We start from the raw sequence: 18,167 nt of genomic DNA on the forward strand, positions 1-18,167 counted from the left end.
GAATTAACTGTCTAAAGCCATTAGAAATGAACTGCAAACTGCATTCCACTCTTTGCCTGAAGTTTGCTTATATTCCACATAAAAACTTTCCCTCTGAGGTCCAGGACTAAAATAGTCAACTTCTTAACTTACATCTCTCTTTCGAGCTCTGAAGCCCCTTCAGTGTAACATCTTGGATATCCATGACTGTGTGTTAGTCTGCTGTAGAAATTAACATACTATACTGTGATGATACATGTATATTATCTGCCTCCTTATTACTCTTTTTAAAACTACGGTTAGTCTGAGGCTCAATATAGTAACGTGCATTATCGATTTTATCAATTTCAATGAAATAGAACAGCAAGTCAAAGAAAAGGACAGAATAGAATAGAAGAAGTCAGACGATGTAACTTTTATGCAGCCGCTATGTTTGTTACATGTATTCAGTACTTGCATTGGTAGTGATGTAAAATATAGAAACATAAGCCAGCGAACACTCACCTCCTCTAAAGATACAGAAGGCCTTCTAGCAAGTGTCACTTAATCCTAACAACCAGAAAAATGTATATAATCTACAATTCGCTAACTTCTCTGGAACCCACCACAGAGGTGCGGTTTCCAGGTAGCTAGCTAAGAGGAATGACAAAGGGGAAAATGTCCTCCTGAAGACAGATGGAACCCACCACTGAAGTACCTTGGGCAATATAGAAGGAGAAACCACGATAACTCAATTTGAAATAACAAGCAAAAAAGAGGGGGTATCTCCCAATGACACAGAATGAGAAGAGATACAGACACATTCCCTGCCTATCATTGGAAACTGTGCTGACTTGAGGCAATTAAAGAGTTTACGTTTAACCCCACCCAATGTTATGAAAAGTCTTTTTCTTTTTTTTTTTTTTTTTTTTTTTTCAAGGAAGTATTTAATGTGGCCATCAATCTAGTTAATAATATATAATCTAAGATCAGAAGTGTAATAACTAGAAAGAAAAGATGAAGAAAACAGCGCCCTGTATGTGTTGGCAAAATAAACTGTTACAAGTATAAGGACAGGGACTAGCGTGTGACTGCTCTGCAAGATGATGTCCTGAGTTTGGGTCACCGCACCCATGTGAAAAGCCATAGTGATGACACATTTGTCATCTCAGTGAAAAGTCTTTTTCAATATAACATTCAGAAATAGCCAGGCAAGGAGTATATTGCTACTTATAGTACAGATGTGATCCAGAAAAGATGTGCACTGTTAAAAACACTAGACACTTTGGGGGTTGGAGAGATTGCTCAATGGTTACTGCACTGGCTGCTGTTACAGAGGACCAGGGTTTGGTTCCCAGCACCCACATGGCAGATCACAACCATCTGTAAGTCCAGTTTCAGAGGATCCATTGCCCTCTTCTGGCCTCTGAGGGCACTACACACAGGAGATCTGATGCCTGAGTCTCCATAGGCACTGCACACATATGGTGTACACACACAGGTGAACACCCATACATATAAAATAAAAATAAACAACCCTTTAAAAATTAGCCCCTAAATCATTCCCTTTAATCAAATCACTAACAATGTTGGACAGAAATTTCTAAATAATCTTCAGGTGACCCTTCAGCTTCAAGTTTCTCCACCCTCTTCTTCCAAATTAATTATGATTAAAGTATTAAAACATTTTAAATTGAAGGCATCTTTTCTAGTAATATGAAGTCATTTCTAAAGTTAAAGTCTCTAAAATTCTTATGGAAGTCATTGATTCTCCCATTTAACAAACTGTAAGGGAAATGATGTTGGGTAGTAATGGTGTTATTCAAAATATAAATATTTATGTTCTATCAGAGTTGTTCAAATTGTCAGCTAGGGCTTTTAAAGATATTGATTTTATTAGAAAGCAAAGTAATTATTACAAGAACATAAACAAGTCTCTTGTCGTTTTTCCACTTAAGTTCCTGGAAAAGTAAAATATTATTATGTGGAGATATTGACTATGTGTTATTATCAACGACTTTCTTTGATGGTTGTATCGGTTACTTTTATGTCATTATGATCAAAATACCTGACAGAAAATTACTTCAGGAGGGGAAGATTTATTTATCAGTTCATCGCTGTGGGGAAAGCGTGGTGGCAGAAGAGCTCAGTTCGTCACGGTGGGAGCATATGGTGAATGCTGTTCATACCACGGTGGACAGGGTATCAGAGAGTGTGATAGGAATATACACATCTCTATCATTCTCAGAGGCCTGCCACAAATGACTGACTTTCTTCCCACTGGTCAGCGATTTTCAAACTTATGGTCGCAGCCCCCTTGCCAAATCTCTATCTCTAGAAATATTCACATTAAAATCTTTAGCAATAGCAAACCACAGGTATGAAGTCATAGCAAAAATAATTCCATGGCTGGGGAAGGGGGATGTCACCACAACATGAGAAACTATATTAAAGGGTAGCAGTGTTGGGAAGGTTGAATAGAACTGTGTAAGCCCTACCGATTAAAGGAGCCACAGTTGTTTGAAGTATGAAGCTTGGGGACATTTCAGATCACAACCATGGAGAAGTCAAATGTGGGGTCTTCTGTGGCTATCTCTGCTTCTCTGTGTCATTGCAATATCAGAGGTTGCCATCATTTTCCTACTAAATGTACTTTTTTTCTCTTTCTTCAATGGTTGGGCTAGTTGAGGATTGCTCCGTGAGAACTTCATGGGCTTCCTATGGACATGAAGGAAATGTCTCCTTTCAAAATGTTTCGTGAGGCTTGTCGTATCTGACAACACCCTCTCCTGACATAACTTCCTTTATATGTCCTCTGAAACTCACACTCTGATAGGTTGAGTTCCTTTGGTGCCTTGAACGAGCTGTGTCTCCTCTGCTTTCCAAACAGTTTAACATAGTCTGGGGGAAATGGACTCAGAATCTAAAGGCAGCTTGGGAAGGTAGCTCTGCTATCTTACTGCTATGAAGAGATCATCATCAAATGAAGAGATATTTAGAACGACACTAAAGTTTCTAAAGCTAAAGTTTCCCAAGTGTTATCTTAGCCACATGACTCTACTCCTTCATAGCTACAGCATATCACTGACCTGGCGTGCCACGGTGCTCTGGGGAAAGATGACTGAGAGAGTCTGCCCTAGGTAACTTCACAGTTCTCTGGAAGTCGTACACCCCATCCCACCATGTAGGACACATGAATTAGTAAGAGAGCTGATTCCAAGGGACATCCTGCAAAATTCCTTAGACTCTTTCCTTAGACAGTTTGAACATGCCCATGGTTCCCAGTCCTGAGAAAGACTTCTACATCGTGTCCACCAAATAAGAATGACCTGGGCAGCGATAGCAGAGGTGGGAGAGTCATTTCTCTAGACAGACAAATTGGATAGGCACAGTGAGAAACTGGATGGGGGGATGAAGGAAAACGGGACCTAAAAATGATTTTGGTAACAAGCCCATTAGCAAAGAAAGAGAATGGAAACGGGGCAGAGTAAATGATCAGTCATGGACTGGTTTAAGCTCTAAAAACAGATCACTAGACTGGGGGAAAAGTATTTATTTTGATATGCCAAAATTACAGGGATATAAATTTTTTTATCTGTGGTCACCTGGAAATTAATAAATGGTACTAAGCAGACAGGATTATGCAAGCAAACAGACTGGAAACCGTTCTTGTGAATTCATTTCTTGAACACTTCTCACAGGTCGTCTCCTCTTTATTAAAATTCTGCCTCTTGGTCTACTGCTAAAAGAGACATGTGCAGTCTTCTCCTCCTTCACATCTACAACGTATCACTGACCTTCAGTGTTCTGCAAAGCAGCATGGGGTTAAAGTTCAGGCATGTGCAGAGAGAGGGAGGGGGGAGGAAAAGGGGAGGGAGGGAGAGAGGGGGAGGGGGGAGGGGGGGGGGGGGGGGGGGGGGGGGGGGGGAGAGAGAGAGAGAGAGAGAGAGAGAGAGAGAGAGAGAGAGAGAGAGAGAGAATGAGAATGAGTTGTGGTTTCTCTTGCTGGCCACAACAGCTGAATCCCATTTTGATGTGACCAGCATAAGATCTGAAAGCTCCGTGTGCCCCTCTTGTTGGAAGTGTGGGACCTGGAGTTGGGTGTTTGCACGATTGCCTTCCCACTCTCTCAAAGGTGCCTTCTAACCCTATGAAGAACTGAAAATGCCCTATTCTACAGGGGAAAATGTGAATTTGAAAATGGCCAATAACAGTCACGTCAATGTATGTTTATGACATTCAATATAATGTCTAACCCATCTGTTAAAGATGAATACAAATCAAATTTCATCAGGAGCCTCGCTATGTGTTTCTGTGGTAAACTGTTGCAAAGATATGAGGACTACAAACTAGAGATTGCTTATCGACTCTCAAAAGTCCACGGCATTCATTCCTTTTTAGATTTACATATTTATTTTACTTCCTATGTCTGAGTGTTTTTGCCTACATGTATGTATGTATTGCACCATGTGTATGCACTGTATGTGTATGCCTCCAAGGGGAGGCCAGAAGAGGGCATCAGATCACCTAGAAACAGAGTTACAGAGGGTTGTGAACCACCATGTGGCTGCTGGAAGTCAGACCCAGGTCCTTTGCGTGAGCAGCAAGTGCTCTAACCATTGACTCATCTCTCCAGCTTGAGTTCACAGTTCTCTAAAGACAAGTGTATTCAGTTACTGGACATGCGCTTACTCTTGACCTGAATGTTCAGAAATCTGTGTTTTAAACTAAGGAGGATGTCATATCACACTGTTCTAAAATGGGATACTTAATCAAGGGTCTTCCCTCCTGGGAAGCCAAGAAGGGAGGTCAACAAATGGATTTCATTTCTTCCTGTCTTTATTTTTCCCTATGTTTTATAATTTTCCTACAATAAAAATACATTATTTTTATTGAGGTAGGACTAGAACATTTTAGCAAAGTCTATTAAAACCTCAAATGTTAAGAGTGTCAAAATCTGGACACTAAAATATTGATCGGTATGCTTGTGTGATCGTATTATGCATCCAGGTATGCTACGTATACACTATGCATGCATGTGTGCATGAATGCACATGGAGGACAGAGGTCAGGGTCTGTCCTCTTTATCACTCTCTACATAGTTTAATAAAACAGGGTCACTCACTAGACTTAGAACTTACCAATTTAGACTGACAGTCTGCCCAGTGATCCTGAACAATACCAAGATGATAGACGTGCTCTAACGTGCTTGGCTTTTTATTATGGTTTGGGAGTGTATCAAACTCACTCCCAATTTATGAAGGAATCATTTTCTTGACTGAACCACCTTCTCAACCCCAACGTTTATATCCTTTTTTAATGCAAAGAGACATCTACAGAAACATCACGTTTGGTTAAAGGATCTCTGCTTATTTAAGATGAGAGAGTCCCTCCGGCGGGTTTGAGGTGTGTATCTACCTTGCCGTCAGCACACCCAACCCCCCTGCCTCTCCTGAAATGCTTGTAATGAGAGTGGATTTCTATGTGCAAACCTATCTGGCCATTGCACGCTTTTGATGTAGAGTGCTTGTAATTACAGTTATTTAGAATACCCATAAGCTTTAACAAGGCTGCCTCTCCCAGAAGCAAATCAAAGACACAGGACTCCGAAGAGCTGATTCACCATTCTCATTCATGACTAATGGCAAGCAAGAAAAGAGTCAAGATGCATAAAAAAACATTTTAAAGCCTGGAAAAGATCAGCTGTAATTGCAAGAATCGAAATCAGATGACTCCAAGGGGAAACCTAAAAAGAGTCGAGAGAAATAACGGAGACCTTGAAGGCAGGCAGGGGCGGGCGAATGTGAGTCCTAACTGTCTAGGTTTAGATGTGGTTTAAGGGAGCCTGAAACGGTCCGTGTGCTGGGATCTTGGTCCCCAGTGTGGTTGCATTAATAAAAGGGAAAATGTGTTAGAAGTGTACCCTAGAGGGGGGTCGTAAGAAGGTGGAATGACGCCTCACTTGACATAATCCTTCCTGTGTGTCACATGACAATGTGTTCAGTATGCTTTGAGGTCCATGATAGACATCAATTCGTTTAACTGAACATCCTCGGAGGCCCTGTTATTAGTCCAATTTTACTGATGGGGAAATTAAGCTGGAAGGATGCTAAGAAATCTTATGGTGCCTCACACAGCTAAATGGTAAAGACATGACTAATGTACCAGATAGTCTGGCTCCGGGGCCCTTGCTCCCAAATGCTGCCTTAAAGAATCTCACAGGACAATGGTTTCACCAGGGGTGCCTCGGTTCAGGGAATCCTTGAGTGATTTTGTCCTTACTTTGTCTTCCATACGCCAACCAGATACCCTCCCCACTCCAATGCTTCTAAGGCCATCTAAGTTGAAGCAGATGGGGCTGGAAAGGGGACTTCTGATGCCAAAGAGTTGGAGGCTGATTTCAGAGCCCAGCGGTTGGTGGTAGGGCAGACCCTACAGCCCTGTGCATTCGAGAGGAGACCCCGCCATACCCCTGATGGATGGGGCCTCTGAGAATCACTGAAACCTGCAAGACCATTCATTGCTTGCGAGAAACCTACTTAGCATATATAGTGGGCCATTATTCTCCTGTAGTTCACGGGGAAGAATCTTCATAGAACGCCGTGGAGGCTACCCACCCGGATGACTCTAGGGGTGAACCCAAATGGATACGGATCTAGCTTTCAAGTCCGCACGCCGGCAACGGGGGAAGACAACTTACTAACAAGTAACCTAAAAATGACTTTTTCCCCAGTCTCTCACACATATATGCTCCTTCAAACTTGGCCCAATTTCTCTGAGCCAAGAGCAGAAGGCATGGCAAAGCTCCCAGGAAGTGAAACCGTCAGGAAGATTCTTCTAAGACCTGTTTTGGGTGGCGCCAAGGAAGCGATCATTGAAGAAGCGTCTGAGTCCTTTTTTAATGTGCCTCCAGGTTTCTGTGGCAGTAGCAGAATAGGAGTCTTTGTGCGTTCTGTAGTCTGTGTTATTGGCAGAATTCGAAGAGGAATCCTCGAATAGAAGGCTGCATTAGCATTTCCAGGAACTGGGATAGCAGGATAAAAGAACTGCTTATGTTGGTTGTGTAAAAAGTAGAAATCTACAATTATCTTATAGAGGCATGAGCACGAGCGTGCATGTGCACACTCAAACACACACACACACACACACACACACACACGTCAAAAATTATAATTTCCTCATAAAAGACAAAATTTGTCCAAGTATGATTGGACATGCTGTTTGGCACAGCTCCACATCTTGGCGTTCTGTTAGGCTCAATTACATTAACTGATATGAATCTGGAAATTCTGAAGTTATGGAAATTGATGAGGAACCACAAAAGCATCCCACTCACATTTTTCCTAATGCAAAATGTAATTGTGAAATGTGTGTGTATATATATATATATATATATATATATATATATATAAAATATATTTTCCATGTGATTTTGGTTATGCATTATTGTGTTAGAGAGCATTATCATTTTTCATTTGCTTCATTCTATTTTTAATATATAGAGGTCTAGCTTCATATGAATGTCATATGAACACACATGACGTTCAGAAAGAAAAACCGAGTCTTTGTTTTTAAAATCGTGGGAATGTGTAACTCAAAACTTAGATTTCGACCATCCTCAGTTGGAGGTGAGTACATTTCTCACACCACTGAGCACAATGTCACCATTCAGCCCAGAATCTTAATTTTCAGACATAATAATAATGGCAATTTCGTAAGTATTGTCACAGTTTTAAAAATGAATACCTTTAAAAAAAATGAACATCATATGTTGTCTTAGACAGCCACGTAGAAAAAAAACTACAGTCAGGTCCTTTATTATAATAACAAGAAAGCAAGTTTACACAGGGAAAATAGGCATATATGTGTATAATGATATGAATGTGTGTATGGTTATATATCATATGTCATTCCTCAGTCAACATCCACCATCAGGGTGGATCTCCTTGATTCAGGGTCATTCGCTGACATGCAGCTTGCCATGGTGGGGCTGGCCATCTAGAAGGCTTCAGGGATCTGTGTGTCCCTAAGTCCAGGCAATGGTAAACTCTCACCTGCACCACTATGCCCAGCTCTTTCTTATGGCGTGGCTGGGGATCGAACTCAGGTTTTCATGATTGCGTAGCATGTACTTTATCCCTGAGTTGTCTTACCAGCCCCAGGAAATGGACGTCTGTAAGAGAAAGTGTAAGAAAACACACCCTTCCTATAGAAGGAGGCATCAGCATTGAAGCGCAGGGCAGGCAGGTTGTATATTTATTAATGAAGCGATTAGTAAGTGGTCATTGTTGTCCCCATTGTTTCCCTGCTGTGGGAAAGCGAGTGCTGCTCACAGAGCACATCCCATTCTTTTGGATCATCCTGAATGGCTTTGGTCCTTAGAACTGAGAGAGCTCTGGTTTGAATCCTCTAAGGACTCAGTGAACCATGCATATTCAGTTTGGGCATCATATGCGGCCTGTAAATGTATATGCTTGTATGGTCTGTGACCCACAGAGATAGACAAATCAAACATAAAGTGATTGCTTTCCTTCTTTGTCTCCCATAGTTTCTGCTGTTTTAACCAGATCTGGCCCAGCCTACTTGGTCAGTAACCCAAGTTTTGAGGTGATGATCTGTATTCCCTTTGGCAATGGCTGAGTCTTTGCAGTTTCAGGTGTGTGGTGTGTGTGTGTGTGTGTGTGTGTGTGTGTGTGTGTGTGTGTGTGTGTGTGTGTATGTGTGTGTGTGCTCAATGAGAATAAGAATTGGCAAATCCCCCTCCAAGCTAGGGGTTAGTTTCCTTTTAACCTCTGTCTTATGCCTTGCTGGTGTCTGTGTGACATCCCTTCATCCTTGCAGCCATTTTACCATATTCTTCACTGAGGTTAAGGAGGTTGCAGATGTGTCTGGTAAGAATGCTGCTGTATCTCCCAGTTTCCACCTATGCCCGGAGCTTACCCGGTCCCACAGCTCTCTTACCCAAATCCCATGGGGGAGAGAGCCAGGCTCTCAGAAGTGTGGACAATCCTGAGAGCTCAGGGGTGACCACCACTTCTGCTTACATTCCTGACCCAAGAGGAACCCACCTGGAGCCCTCTGGACACAGGAACCCAGGAGTAGTTTGACACAGGATCCTTTCAGTTTCTGCCTGTGCCCAGAACTGACCTTGTGATACAGCTCTCTGTACCCAAATCCCGATGGGAGAAAGCCAGTCTCCAGGAGTGCTGACACACAGGCTTACAGGAGGGTCAAACCACTGTTAGAGACAGCAAGACCAGCTAACACCAGAGACAACCAGATGGCAAGAGGCAAGCACAGGAACCTAAGCAACAGAAACCAAGACTGTGTGACATCATTAGAGCCCAGTTCTCCCACCAAAGCAAATAATGGATAACCCAACACACAAGAAAAGCAAGATTTGGATTTAAAATCACATCTTATCATGATGAAAGAGGATTTTTAAAAAGGACATAAATAATTCCCTTAAAGAAATACAGGACAACACAGGTAAACAAGTAGAAGCCCTTAAAGAGGAAACACAAAATTCCCTTAAAGAGTTACAGGAAAACACAAACAAACAGGTAAAAAAATTGAACAAAACCATCCAGGATCTAAAAATGGAAATAGAAACAATAAGGAAACCACAAAGGGAGACAACCCTGGAGATAGAAAACCTAGGAAAAAGATCAAAAGTCATAGACACAAGCATCACCAACAGAATACAAGAGATAGAAGAGAGACTCTCAGACAGAAGATACCATAGAAAACATGGACACAACAGTCAAAGAAAATATAAAATGCAAAAAACTCCTAACCTAAAACATCCAGGAAATCCAGGACCCAGAAGATCAAACCCAAGGATAATAGGTATAGAAGAGAAAAAAGATTCTCAACTTAAAGGGCCAGTAAATATCTTCAAAATTATAGAAGAAAACTTCCCCAACCTAAAGAAAGAGATGCCCATAAACATACAAGAAGCCACAGAACTCCAAATAGATTGGACCAGAGAAGAAACACCTCCTGTCACATAAAAATCAAAACACCAAATGCACAAAACAAAGAAAGAATATTAAAAGCAATAAAGGAAAAGGGTCAAGTAACATACAAAGGCAGACCTATCAGAATTACCCCAGACTTCTCACCAGAGACTATGAAAGCCAGAAGATCCTGGGCAGATGTCATACAGACCCAAATTTGAACACAAATGCCAGCCCAGGCTACTATATCCAGCAAAACTCTAAATTACCATAGATGAAGAAACCAAGATATTCCATGACAAAACCAAACTTACACAATATCTTTCCACAAATCCAACGCTACAAAGAATAACAGATACATAGCTCCAACACAAGGAGGGAAGCTACACCCTAGAAAAAGCAAGATAATACTCTAATTTCAACTAATCCAAAAGAAGATAGCCACACAAACATAATTCCACCTCTAACAACAAAAATAACAGGAAGCAACAATCACTATTCCTTAATATATATTAACATCAATGGGCTCAATCCCCCAATAAAAAGACACAGACTAACAGAGATCTTAGAAAGATCAGAAATTCAAGGCCCATACCTAAACATAGGAAAAGCAATATACAGAAAACCAGTAGCCAATATCAAACTAAATAGACAGAAACTTGAAGCAATCCCACTAAACCCAGGGACTAGACCAGGCTGCCCACTATCTCCCTACCTATTCAATGTAGTACTCCAAGTCCTAGTCAGAGCAATCAGACAACAAAAGGAGGTCAAAGGGATACAAATTGAAAGGAAGAAGTCAAAATATCACTATTTGCAGATCACTTACTAGATCACACTGATGTTCTTTCCGAACGCCTCTCAGACACGTGTGCCTTTCGTTTGTCTCCTGGCAATAAGCTTTGGTCTGGAAGCTTGTCCGTTCTCGCCTAATGCCTGTAACTTCCTTCTCAGTGAGGGTCCCATACCTCTTGTTCCCATCACCAACTGCCAGAGACACCATCAGGCAACCTAATGGTATTATTTTCATTCTTCTAATGACTTCCCATCAAGGAGCAGTGGGAGCCAAACCCATGGCTTTTGATGCTTCCATTATGATCGTCCAGGCCTCACAAGAAGGGCACCCCTGTTACCATGTGCTATTGCCTACCTGCCCCTTAACACGACAGTTCCTATCAACACGCAGGGTCCTGTTTACTTTTCCTCAAGCTTTAGCGCCATCATCCCTTCTGTGGTGAAACGTCCCCTGACTCCTCCTGGGAAATTTACTCACTTCTTCTTCTCTCTATAAATTCTGGTTGTTTCACAGTCCTGCAATGAAGCCACTTATCACATGGCACTGTGATCTCTTGTTCTATGAACTGCTGGGTGGTAAAGACGTTATCTTCTTACCAGGTTCACTTATTCAGTCACAATAGGTGATGTTTCTATACCCTCAGTGCTGATGCTGGTGCCTACCTAGCTCAGAACAGATGTTTGTGAAGTGATAATTAAATATTAATTAATAAGAACACCATGGTCATCGTGTGTGGTCCAAGTGTATCACTTTTATCATGTTCTAGGGGGAAAAGCACAGACTTCTCTTGGGAGATTGGCGTGGTCAAGCCATCGAGAGGGCTCAACAGCAGGAAAGGGGCATGCCACTAAGCTTGAAGGCTCGTCTCCGATTATTGGAACCCACAGGTTAGGAGGAGAAAAGCGACTCATACAACTTGTCCTCTGACTTCACATGTACACGACGCCATCACCTACCCCATCCTCCCAAACGCCCTACTCCCATATGCTCCCAAAATCTTGTGTTAATTGGAGGCAACGCCCTTCAAATGGAGTCTGGGACCTATCTGGTCCAGAACCAGCATTTGGAGGAGCAACACTCACTCCAGGAGTCCTTCAGAGCTCATCTAACCTGGGGCCAGGACTTAGAACCTACTGACCGATGGCTTGGTCTGACACAGAGTCAAATTTCCTGAGGGGCTGCCATTCCTCTCTGCATCTACATCAGTAACTTGCCTCATCTAGGTTGACAAACAGCCAGGCTTGCCAATGTATCACCACAGCAAACAAACAGTTGCCATAGTAATTCTTTTTCTAGGGATGTATTTGCACAGGCCTTCGAATTAGAGTTGAAAATAGAATCAATCACTTATAAATGAAGAGTAATCACTATGGCCTCTCCTAGTCTAGCTGAATCAAGGAAGGCTTTCCTGGTGAGCAGACTGTAATTAGCAACTATAAATCCACCGTAGGTTTAAGGAAGTTATCAGATACCTGGTGGGGTCATAGGCTTCCAGAAGTGTCTTGATTTTATGCCCTGACTGGTTGAATAGGTTTTCCTTTTTTTTTTTTCAGTCCACACAATTGGCAGCTCAATATGACACTTCTTCATGGAGAGTCTGAGAAGCCTGCAAATACTTCATAGTGAAGTTCCAGAGTGGCCCCGGGGAACATCTTGCTTCCAGGATTGCACCTCAGTGGATGCCGTGTCATTTGGAGACAGTGGGTTCTCCAATGGGAGAAGATGGATGGGTATGTTTAGACGGCTTTTCTGGCGACATCTAATCTCATTCGTGTGGGGAAGGAGTCATCCTGACCCTTTGAAGAAGACTCAACCTGTTTGCACTGAAGCGTGGGCCATTACAGTTCGTCCTATTTATTATGGAGAGCATGCATTCAAACCACAGAAACTGTATGAATGCCTCCTGCACGATCGACTGCCATGATTGATGTCAGCAAATGCACAGCTGGAGAATAAAGTTTGGGGCTGAACAGATCAAACTGTCCCTGTACTATTTATGGCTGTGTTCATGTCTCTAAACTTCTTAACAATAGTTTTCTCACACTTAAAAATATTTCGGTGTCTTAAAAAGAAGGTAAGGGGGCAGGAGAGATGGCTCAGTGGTTAAGAGCTCTCCTCTTTATTTTTTTTTTAAAGATTTGTTTATTTATTATATACACTGTAGCTGTCAGACACACCAGAAGAGGGCATCAGACCCCATTACAGATGGTTGTGAGCCACCATGTGGTTGCTGGGAATTGAACTCAGGACCTCTGGAAGAGCAGTCAGTGCTCTTAACCACTGAGCCATCTCTCCAGTCCAAGAGCACTCCTCTTAAGTTAAGTTGCTCCTCTAGAGGTCCTGAGTTCAATTCCTAGCAACCATACGGTGGCTTACAACCACCTATAATGAGATCTGATGCCCTCTTCTGGTGAACAGATGTACATGAAGACAAAGCACTCATAGGTATAAAATACCTAAGTAAAGAAATCTTTAAAAAATGTTTTATGTTACAACCCAGAAACGTCTCCAAATTAAAGTAGGTAATGGGTTCAGAACCATAACTGGTAGCTATGAAGCATTACTCAATGACAGACTAATAATTTCCCCAGGTATTATAGTTTTCTTATAGAGTTATTAAGACAAATATACAACACCATTTGAAAAGGAATATATTGAAATAATACATTTGAACATAGCTCTATATTTTAGGACTTAATAAAGCATGTCAATCACAGAGGTGATTTTTAAAACAACCACATAATCTTTATAACATTAAGTCTTAATTCCCAAACCAAAGCATAAACCAGCTTGGTTCTTACCTTATTATTTTTAGATACATCTTTCCCCTTATAAACTGGATACGTTATATCCAACTGTATCTTGATCAAGGTTGGGCAGTCGAATGATTTTAGATAAGTATGCTTCACTTCCTGAACTTTCCAACCTCTCTCTTGGCTGCTTGTAACCATATTTTTCATAGCTTTGCAAACAAGTATCTGTTCTTCTCAGCCCAGATCAATTAGGAAGCAGAAGAAAGAGCCTGGACACAGACAAGTCATGCCTTTCCTGCTCTCCGCTCTTATCTGGCCTGACCTGTCTAAGCAGCTGGGAGAAGAGCCAGCTTTGCATCGCCTGGCTCCCGCTCCACGGGGAGGCTGCATTTAACAATCCAAAGGGAGTCATTTTCCACTGACTTAAAGAAGTCTTTTTCATCCCCTGAAACATGTCTCCTGCTGCCAACTACTCACCGGGATACTACTTGAGATTATATTCAGCCCTGGTGTCTTCTCTACTGTGGCTGCCCAAGTAACTTGTAACTGCTGTCATTTAAGCCTGAGCCACGGAGAAAAAGGCAGCAGAGTCAACTGTAGGCACTACCTGTTCTAACCCAACCTTCTCATGTCTGTCTCTGACATTACTGTATTTTTCTTACTTATTCTCCTTGCATCACTATCACAGCCCCCTTCCCAGCCATCCCCTCCCAGTCACTCCCTCCCACAATTCTTCCCCCTATTCCCCTCTCCTTCTCTGAGCAAGTGGCAGCCTCACTGTGTATCTCCCCACCTTGGCACATCAAGTCTCCCGCTGAGGCCCAACAAGGCAGCCCAGATAGAAGAACACATCCCACGTACAGGCTTTTGGGATAGAACTGCAATGGCCCATGCTTCAGTTGTTCAGGACCCACATTAAGGCCAAGCTGCGCATCTGCTCCATATGTGCGGAGGCCTAGGTTCAGCCTGTGTGTGCTGGTGTATTTGCTTGGTGGTTCAAGTCTCTGAGAGCCCCAAGGATCTAGGTTAGTTGACTCTGTTGGTCTTCCTGTGAAGCTCCTATCCTCTTTGGGGCCTGCAATCCTTCCTCCTATTCTCCCATAAGACTCCCCAAACTCCATCCAGTTTGGCAATGTGTGTCTGCATCTGTCTGAGTCAGCTGCTGGGTAGAGCCTCTCAGAGGACAGCCATGCTAGGCTCCTGTCTGCAAGCATAGAAGGGTATCATTAATAGACACAGCTGTTTTCAATGCAAATACTTTCACATTACTATTGTAAAGGTTCTGTATCCATACATGTGTCTCTAGATGTGTTTTAAAAGATTCTGGAATAGAAGAAATTCTAAACACAGTATGGTGGTTCGCACACTTTGGGGGGGGGGCACCAGAAGAACCACCTGCAGGACTATACCCTGACTCCTCTCTCTCTTCCCCATCCCAGTTTCCAGTCAGCAGACCTGGTGTGGACAAGAGAATTCACCTTTCCTACAAGGTCACAAGTGTTGCCACCTCCGTCTCTGCCTTGGGGACCTTATTCTGAGAATATCATTCAAGACGTGCAGCTACTCTATCTAGTGACCCAGATTCTGCTAGAGACATCATTGATAGCAGCAGTCAAATAAATCAGTTTCCATTGTGAAGTTCCTGACTGAAAACTACCTATGAAGCCTCAACCACTACAGATGCTAGCCTGCTTGGCTTTTTTTTTTTTTTTTTTTTTTTTTTTTGTACAGACTTTTGTTGCCTAGGGAACAGACTTAGTCAGAAGACTTTCTTAACTGGAGTGTTGCCCCTTTGAGATATTACTTCCTTAATCTAAAATATGCATTCAAGTAAGTTATTTATGTTTCCTATATCTCTGTTTCCAGGTCTAAGAAACAGACAGACAGATGCACGCACACATGCACACGCACACACACACACACACACACACACACACACACACGCACAGAGGCACACATAGGTACATACAGGCACATACAGACATACACAGAAAACACAGACATGGATACATACACAGGCACATACACAGACACACACAGATACACATAGATACACACACACATACAAACACACAGAGACACAAAAAGACACATGTATACAGAAACACAAATGCTCTTAGAAACACACACAGAAATATACAGAAAAACCGATTCACACTGAGACACACAGACAGGCACATACTTAAAAACTCATGCACACACACAGAGTCCATGTGCTACAGAACATTTTAGTCAATAGTAAACTACAGATAGGATGATGACTTTTCTCATTTGCTTTTTGTTATTGTGATAAAACAATATCCAAAAACAGCTTGGGGGAAAACGGCTTCTTGGGCTTACAGGTTACAGCCCATCACTGGGGGAAGCCAGGACAGGAACTCAAGGCAAGGACCTGGAGGCAGGAACTAAAGCAGAGACCATGGAGGGATGCTGCTTACTGGCTTGCTCCTCAAAACTTGCTTAGCCTGCTTTCTTACACCATCTGGGACAACCTGCCCAGGAATATCGGTGCCCACAGTGGCTGGGCTCTTCTACATCAGTTGGAACTAGAAAAAAAAAAAAGAAAGAAAGGAAAGGAAAGAAAAGAAAAGAAAAGAACCCCACAGACTTGCTCCCAGGCCAATCTGATGGAGGCATCTGTGCTTCCCTCCTCTGAAGTTTGTATCCACGAGACTACAGCCTTTAGTGCTAGCTTTGCCATCTTGGTGTTATAAGCTCACCTATGATGCTAGCACGGCATCAATCATCTTAGTTTATCTCTCGGAACCCGTCCTGTGGTACGCAATGCGTGTCTGCATCTATCTGTCCATATACTCATATTCTCAATTGCTTCCATATGAGAAATCTAAAACAGCCTCACACCCATGTGCATTTGGATAACACTAATTTTGGATTTAGTGGGTTATATATTTTTTTAAAGTGAGGGCACAAAGTTGGAAAGGGGATATGGGAGACTGGGGAGGGGAATGGGGACATTTATGATTAAAATGCCTTGCACCCATGCATGAAATTCTCAGGGAATTTTAAAAAGCAAAAGAATGTGTGGGGACCCAAGCATAGCAGCTCGTCTGCTGCTCTCTGAGCTTACGGGGACAAATATGGCAAGAGATGTGTCACCATATAATTGTCAGGGTATTGTAACTCAGCAAACTATTAGTACAGCTTTGACTTTATAGAATTCAGAAGCTTAAAAAAATAAACTAGCTATAAGTGAACCTGAATGTCAAATCCAATTCTCTCACTGACTGAATTTATGAAATTAATATAGAATCCTTTGAAGAAAAATTAACTTGGACCCATAACAAAAGCTCACACCTAAAAATATAATAAAATCGTTTGAATAGGAAAATGGTAATTTTCTGATAAAAAAAAATAAAACCATCCGATGCGTGCCACAAATTATGAATACAAAGTAGCCGCTGGGGTCACTCGGTGTTAGGTATGCGTGCTTAAAAGTCAAAACGGAGGAAAATAGCTGCGATGCTGCCTTTAAGGAGCCTCGCGGTGAGAGAGAGGATGATGGGAAATTCATTCCGTTGGTTGGGTTTGGGGCGCCTGTGGAAGTGAGAGGCTTAAAAAAGAAAATCTTCTTTCGTTATCTGCAATGGAGAGAGAGCTAAGAGGGCCGACGATGATTGACAGGAGCCAGGGATGCTACGGAAGCAACAGCTGATGGTGCTTGAAGCGTGAAAGGGAGGGCTTACTCAGCGTCAGGTATGGGGCCATTGCGTGGGGTGTTACAATGAGGAAGGAAGACGGGGTTCAACTCCAAATATACACTGGCCAAGTAGGAATTTTTAGCCAAAAGACAGAGAGAGGGGGCAGAAAATGTCTAAGGAGATAAGATACCGGGAATCCTGGCTAACAGTTCAAACTTGACTCTTACTATGGATAGGGCAAAGTCATCAGGCATCAGGGGAGGAGGAGAAACAGAAGAAAGTAAGATGGAGGATGGCTGGCTGGGAGCCTTTTGCCTACCCAGATAGCTATGGTGACTAGGGAAAGAGAAATTCTTCAAGTGCTGGCCTATGGTATGTTTGTGGCCTTTTATTTGACAGCGGGAGCCAGCTGCAGCATTAAACAGGAAGGAGCAGCCGCAGGTGGCACCCTCTAGTGGTGCTCCATTCATCTGGGGGTCGGGGGTGGGGCGGGGGGGATGGGGTGGAGGTGGGTGGGAGGGGTACGGGGGGGGTTGGGGGGTGGGGGTGGGGGTGGGAGAGTTATCCACCCTTAGAGCAGCTTCCGTGAGTCTAAGAAGGTCTTAACGTTTACTGCCATTTGTGTTACAGCTCCCCGGCTGGGACCTGAGATCCTTGGCCCTACTGGCTTGACAGCCCTCTAAAATCTCTCTGCCTAAAGTTTGTCTTCTCTGATTCCTTGCAGCCATCTACTCTCCTCCAGTCTCAGCTCTAGGCTTTCCCTTGCCATCCTTCTATCTCCATTGCTCATCTTTCTTCTCTGGCCTCCCTTGTGTTACTCAGCGGCTGCTCTGTTAGCTATCAGACAGTAGATTGCCTTGCCGGGCCACAGGTCGTTCTTCACCGACATTCTTACCTCTGATGCCGCTCTGCTTCCTCAACTGCTTCTCTCTCAGCTTCCGGCCCATCATATCGCACTTCCGAAAAGAGTCAAGAGAAGCCTTTCATTGGGGCTAATGGTGGACCAGCACAGGAAAATAACTCCCAGCTCACTCTGAGCCTA

The sequence above is a fragment of the Rattus rattus genome, chromosome 8, assembly GCF_011064425.1.
Source record: "Rattus rattus isolate New Zealand chromosome 8, Rrattus_CSIRO_v1, whole genome shotgun sequence".
Taxonomy (NCBI): domain Eukaryota; kingdom Metazoa; phylum Chordata; class Mammalia; order Rodentia; family Muridae; genus Rattus; species Rattus rattus.